Genomic DNA, 7399 nt, shown 5'->3' on the forward strand with positions numbered 1-7399 from the left:
GAAATATGCATATACATATAACAAAATTGACCTTAAATCTCTATCAATAAAGCAAAATCTATACTAATACAAATTATTTATATCTATATCATATCCCCCTTTAAATGTTAAAGAACATTTATAAACCATATTTGGGAACATGGGCGCAGGTTTTTCTCTCCAAACTGCTTCCTGCTGAATGGGGGCGTCGTTAATGAGGTCTTTCATGGTATAACCTGTGTGCTAGTTTCATCTCAGTTGGCAGTTGAGTGAGGCAATTTTCTGAAGATGTTTACAGCAACCCTTCAGGAGGGCATGGTCCATCATACCATATTCAGATAGAAGAAATCCACAGACTCTCACCCGCTGTGAAAACAAAATAAGAAATTCCTTTCCAAAGCATCATGTCCTTAGATCCAAATTTCAAAGTCAAGGCATTTTCAAAATATCTATGCTGGATTAGTTCAGCAGCATTTATAAATAAATATCTTTTAGCAGCTGTTGCTCTTTCCTCAGCATTCAAATAATTCAAACAGAGCATAATAGCATACAGTATCAAAATTCTCTGTGTATTTTCCATCTTTGTGCAGCTTTGTTTTAACCTCTATTTCGTTTATTTTTACTTTTATTTTTTGCCTTTTAAGACAGGTTCTCTGTATCTTTGACCTGGAATAACTCTGTATACCAGGCTGTCCTTGAACTCTTAGAGATCCACCTGTCTCTGCCTCCCAGGCATTTGGGATTAAAGGCACAAGCTACTACACCTTGAACTCACAGAGATCTGTTTGTCTCTGCCTTCTAGGCACTGGGATTAAAGGCGTGTGCTACCACACCTTGAACTCACAGAGATCTGTTTGTCTCTGCCTTCTAGGCACTGGGATTAAAGGCGTGTGCTACCACACCTTGATGTCACAGAGGTCAATCTCCCTCTGCCTTCCAAGTGTTGGGATTAAAGGTGTGTGCTACCACACACAATGACTCTCTTCCTTTTTTTTTACTTTAAGAACTTCAACTTTTAGCTTGCATATATTTTTAACACACTGTAAACCATTTAGAAATTTTCTTTGTCTTTGAATCTCTCTTTACTGAATATCTCTGTTTTTCTGACAACATGAGTCTTTAATTTACCAAGCAATATCAGTAGGACTAAAGCCGTGGCTTTGCCAACTAGATCCAGTCCATTCCTTAGCTTTCCAGCCTCATGGCTGAGGTACTGGCTGTAGCCATATTTACTGCCACAACTCCATGGCATTTCAAGGTTCATGCCAGCAAGTAAGTTGCAGCATTATGTCCACAAACAACACACAAGTCCTCTCTCTGTAGCTGGCCCTCCTGCCTCAAATAGTCAGAGTTTGCCCTGGCAGGATGGCCCAGAAAGCCAGCATTTTAAAACAGCACAACTTTTTTCCTGCTACAGATGAAAACAAACAAGCATTCAGTTGGCTTTTCATCAGCACCATTTAAATGTTTCGTGGCAGGACCTCTTAAGAGCTGCAGGGTTTTGCAGCTGAAGCTGAGTCAGAAAACCTCTCTTAGATGAGGCACTTGCTTGCCTCTAGCAAGCAGAGCAGATCCAAGAAATTGCTGCTACCACGTCGGGCGCCATTCTGATCAGATTGATATATGACACTCCCACATCAACTTAGTAAGAGGTAAGATACAAAACCTGGGGTTCAAAGTCTGTACGTGGTAGGAGGTAAGATACAAAGCCTCTATACCACTCAGCCTAGTAAAGTTATGGACACCTTCTAAGGCAAGGTTTGATTTTAGAATCTGAACAGCCATTGATAAGGAAATGCTGAAGAAGATGAGGCAGGAGGATCATGGGTTTGAGGCAAACCTGAACCTATTTTTGGAAATGGGATCTGCCTAGATTTCCACCAACATGCAGATAATGAATTGTGGTTCGTATACACAGAATTTTAGTCAGATATAAAGAAAAAATTAAGTTAAAAAATTTTTAGAAAATGTGGGAACTAGAACGTAATTTATTTAGCAAGGTAACCTGGGGTCATATGCAGATCCTAGCTTCTGATCTATAGATGAGTGCATTCATGGGACTGAGTAGGCACAGGCAATGACAGCCAAAAGGAGCTACGACGTGGGAGGTGGTTTAGGGAAGGGAAGTGGAGCGTGTCACAGAACACATGTGACAGGAAAATACAAAGGTAGTAAATCTGGGGCAGAAGGGTACATGCAGAGAACTGGACAGCGAGAAGGGCGAGAGGCAAGGGGAGAGATCACCCAAACCAAGGATGTGTGGAGTTAAAAGGCATATCACTTTGTATTCCAATTAAAACGTGAAGTTTGTAGGAATAACTTTTCTGAAAATCTCTCTGGACCTGAAAACCCTAAACTTTAGCCTGACCTTATGATCACATTAATGGTGTGCCTATTTCAAACTGCATCCTCATTGCCCTCCTCACCTGTCTTTCAGAAAACAATGTGACCCATCTCACCACACCTTGGACTTGCCATGTGATCAACTTCTACAAACTAAGCTCAACGCATGGCTTCAGTTTTAAATTACAAACTCTTCTATGTCACTGTCCCAGAATGATGTATGTGTGCTGTGGTTTTTACTGGCTGAAAGCAGCCACTAGGTTGAAAGAAACTTCAAAAAAGATAGTGTCCACCATAAACGTTGAGAGCAACATGTGGATCTAGGCTAAGACATGTGTTTGTGGGGTTGAGTGCTCTTCTGGACCAACAGGCCATAAAGTAAGCTCTTCACTCAAGAACTTCGGTTGGTAAATAAACAAATAAATAAATAAATCTGGCAGGGATGATGGTGATATAAGAGTTAATTCATCCCTTTCCCATTCTATGTTTTCTGTGCTGTTCATTTGTATAGAACAAGCTTTTTACTAGGGACAGATGAAAGATGCAGGGAGAAATTGGAGGATTCAAATGTGGGCTCATTCTTGGTTTAAACTCCCAAAGAAAAAATCTTTTTTTCTTAAAGTTGCACCACAGCAAAATGCTTTTAAAAATTAGTGCCTTCCATGAGATGGTGAGCTGGAAAATAAAAAAGATTCCATAGAAGGAGAATGGATGGCAATAGAAATGATTACTATGTGAAGAAAGGACCAAGACTCAGAAAGACAAAGTCAGATGCGCGCTTTCAAATGTTACCCCTGGACTGCAGTGTGTGTGTGTGTGTGTGTGTGTGTGTGTGTGTGTGTGTGTGTGTGTAATGTATAACTAGAAAAAGAACTGAGAAAAGAAAAGAGAAGGGTCGTCTTTAATGGAAGAAAGAATGAGGTGTTGGATTGTGGTAGAATCTATGTGACATGACATGAGGAAGAAGGGAGGTTGCCGGAGACGGGATGGAGACCAGCAAGAGCAAAAACAGAGAGAAAGAATAATAAAACAAAGTATCATGAAGGTGTCATGACGAAACCCATTACTTTGCACTTTAATTGCCTTAAAATGAATTCAAGCACACACACACGCACACACACACACACACACACACACAGAGAGAGAGAGAGAGAGAGAGAGAGAGAGAGGTGCATACCAATGTGTGCATATAATAATTAAGGAATAATTTCCAGTTCCATATAGACAGGCAAAAGGAGAGACACACCTACTTCTCTTGAGTATAGATGGGTTTGGGGGACAGAGTTCTCAATATTGTATGATGTAAAAGGCCCCGGTCAAGATATTAATGTCAAGTCATCCAAGACTATTGCAGCCTACAGTCTTCAATGAAGCAAAATCAAACCCTCTCTGAAGTCAGGCACTTCAGTAAGAAGCCCAGTGCATTTTACATACAGAGATCTGCAGGTTGACAGCAGCTGTACCAGTCAGGTATAGCAACAACAGAAGGCAGAAAGCTGGATGAATATGAAGGGCACTGTGTTTGGCAGATCTTTCATATAACAGCTAGGTTTATTGATGTTTGACCAAAGAGAAAAAATCTTTAAGAGATTATTTTAAAGTCAAGCCCCAGTAGATTCTGAGAAGAAGCTAACAGAATTGCAGGAATTGAACACTGTAACTATTTAATGCGAATCAAAATGAAGAAGTTAAATGGCAGTGTGTCTGAGGTTGAAAGGAGAATGTCTTGAACAGAAAGTAAAAATGAAGAAGGTGCTTAGGAATCGGAACAGGGCGACGTTTCTTAAAGAAACCCACACCGATGCTGTCAGTCTTCTGACCAGCTGAGTAGCCTTCTGCTCAAACCTCTATTCAAAATATCTTTAAGAAAAGGCCAATTTGCTCTCTATCTTCTCTACCCTGGGAGCAGCTCTCTTGCCTTGGCCCCTCACGCCTGAAAACGTATGCCTGTTCCAGGTTCATCTCCACCCACTCCTTGGTCAGGAGCACCTCTCAGCTGCTGAGCTGTCCTCTGTCTGCAGTAGAGCTGAACCCACAGACACGGAGAGATGAGGCCCTCAGCAGCTTGGCAGTCCCTCCTGCTTTGACCTCACTCATCCCAAGCGGCAGCTTCCAAACCAGTGTCATTTCCAGGGACATTGACACAGCCGCCAAGTTCATTGGGGCTGGGGCTGCTACTGTTGGGGTGGCTGGCTCTGGGGCTGGGATTGGAACTGTTTTGGAGAGCCTCATCATTGGTTATGCCAGGAACCCTTCTCTGAAGCAACAGCTCTTCTCCTACGCCATTCTGGGCTTTGCCCTCTCAGAGGCCATGGGGCTCTTTTGCCTAATGGTGGCCTTTCTCCTCCTCTTCACCATGTGACGCAGCTGTCTCCACTGCACCCCCATAGTTCTTTTGTGTCCTGTCTGCCCTGTGTGTTCCTTTTCCTGTACCTCCCCAGGAAGTCTGGGGAAGTGATTGGCTCAGGGTTTGACAGAGAGAAGACAAATAAATACTGTATTAATAAGAAAAGAAAAGACCAACTTGACTTTAAAAAGAAGCCTAATTGTGGTCAAAAAACATTGTATACTTGATATGTATGTATATGTGTGGTGTGTATATATGTAAACATATGTATATGTGCATGTGTATATATGTGTGTATGTATATAAAGTGCATGTATGAGTGAAATTTGCCATATGAATTATCTATTCAATGACCAAAAATGTAAATACCCATGTAGCTGAATTTTTTGTAGTGTAACAAAGGTATATGTGGATTCAGAGAACTATGTGATTTCAGTTACATAATAAAACACAAGTGAATAGCACTGATAAAATGAATATTCAGAAGTCTGATGGGAACTAGGCTTTTTATTTTTCTAGGAGATCAAGTTACTAATTATGCTGTTCGCATGTATTATTTTTCCTATGTATTTATTTTTCCATTTCTTTTTCTACTTCTGCCAATCACTGCTGTCTTCATTTTGACACTGTATCATTTGGGTATGTCATAAAAATTTCCTGGCAAATTGAAGACATTTTGTCACCTATGATTAGGATAATGTCATAAAATCCAGCAACTACTCATGACAAATAGAAACAAATTTTTATCTAACTATGAATAAAAGAAAAGTCTCTCTGCCAAAAAAATATCAAAAAGAAATGTAGAATTTTTATTTAAATTCAGAAGTAAAACAGCAATGTTTTTTCTTTGGTGCTAAAACAACATTTGAGTATTTGAGATTTGTGTCTATGAAATAGCAAGCCAATCAGAAACAAGAAAGTAAAAATAGAAATGGAGAAACACAATATCAATTTCCCCAGAAGACAGATAAGATCATGTACAAAGAAACCTTGGAAGAATGTCCATGTATGTTAAGTGATGATAAAGATACATTATTCAGCTTGCAATAGAAAAGAACATTAGGAAAAAGTCAACTGTATTCCATCAAACTAGCAAGAAATTGTTAGAAAGGCCAGTTTTCAAGGACAAAATATTTGCAACGTTCACACAAAGTATAAAATAACATAAATGTCAATTATTTGGAATCAACTTGCACAACTATTAAGTCATTAATAAACATTTGTGAATATTGCAAGCCAGTTAAATACAGTCATGTTTTTAAAATAAGTTACACAAAGTTTACAGTTCTATGCTAAGTTAGGTTCTTGCATCTTACAATCACCCACACACATCTCACAATGACTTATCATTGAGGTTGGCATCCACCATTTCTGATTGGTGGAAATGCAACATATGAATGGATGCACTGTTGAATGCCTCTCCTCAGTTCCATATTCACTGATGTCATACTAACACCTGATACAGTGGGAGACTTTATAACATGGATATTAACATGGACATTAACAAATTCTTCCCTTCCTCCCATTCTCCAGAGAACCAGTTATTATACAATGAACGTTACAGCTGAAATTCACAAAAATGTCAAAGAAAACACAATGCCCTCAGGATGTCAGTAGATGGAGGAGGCACAGGAAGGAAGGAAGAGCTTACAGAGCAGAGCTGGGAAAGGCTTCCTTGAGGAGAGGTCTGATGATGCTGTAAGTCATCAATAGAAAAAACAAAAGGATACAGAATATGCGCACAACAATCTCCACACTTGAAAGACAGAGAACTTTGGCACAAATTCATCTTTTTATGAACTTCCTATTAAAACCCCAAAAGGTCTGAGTAAAAAATTATTATAAAATTCTAAAATTTACATAGAAGAGAGGGGCCCCAAGGATAGTTTCTAAGAGCTGAACTGGGAACTTCTGCTCTGTCATCTCAATTTATTACAAAGCTATAGTGTTTTACTAAAATGGCATTAGCATAGGAATAAAACATCTAGAGGTAGCCCCCTCACGAAAGTAGAAAATTAATGTCAAATCCTGACCAAAGGAGTCAGGGGAGGGGCTCCTATGAATAATGCCTTGCTAAAACTGTAAGAAGAAATTGAGGACAATATCCTCCTGCCTCAGCTTACAGAAAGATTTCTGCAAATGAGATGCATGCATTCAATCCATAGAGGAGAGGAAGTTATAAATTCAAATATGTGAGAATTCTAATATGTACTTATCAAAAGAAAACAATGTAGAAAACAGCCAGAACTTAGCAGTATGAAACTGGACATTAGTTTAGTGAAGAGGGCACTTAACTGCATGACTGTGACATCAAGAGATTGACCCTCTAGTCTGAGGCATCGGCACTGGGAGTTCAAGGCTTTGCTTTCATTGTTTCAATATGAATTCAAGATGGCTGAAATTTGAAAAAACTCTTCACAACACAAATGGTTTGAAAGCAAATCAAAATCTAAAACATACACAGAATTTTAACATTCTGATAAGAAAAAACGAAAGCAAGAGAAAACGGCCCAGAGGAAGAAGCTGTTTTCTGTTGAGAGCCACATGAAAGATCAATAGATCTATGAAAGGGTACTCAACTTCATGTATCTGGGAAATTAAAATTAAAAACACAAAAAATTGCACATTAAAAAGCCTGTGAAAGGCCGGGCGGTGGTGGCGCACGCCTGTAATCCCAGCACTCGGGAGGCAGAGGCAGGCGGATCTCTGTGAGTTCGAGACCAGCCTGGGC

General features: G+C 39.6%; 1 protein-coding gene and 1 pseudogene across 1 annotated transcript in view; one reads left to right on the forward strand and one right to left on the reverse strand.

Annotated features, from left to right (window-relative positions):
- Positions 1–7399, reverse strand: part of Tmem117 (transmembrane protein 117) — a 385423-nt gene that overhangs the window by 223923 nt on the left and 154101 nt on the right. The gene's annotated exons all lie outside the window — the stretch shown is intronic.
- On the forward strand, positions 2057–4839 carry LOC106143925 (annotated as a pseudogene).

This window comes from Microtus ochrogaster, chromosome 15 (assembly GCF_000317375.1).
Source record: "Microtus ochrogaster isolate Prairie Vole_2 chromosome 15, MicOch1.0, whole genome shotgun sequence".
NCBI classification, from domain to species: domain Eukaryota; kingdom Metazoa; phylum Chordata; class Mammalia; order Rodentia; family Cricetidae; genus Microtus; species Microtus ochrogaster.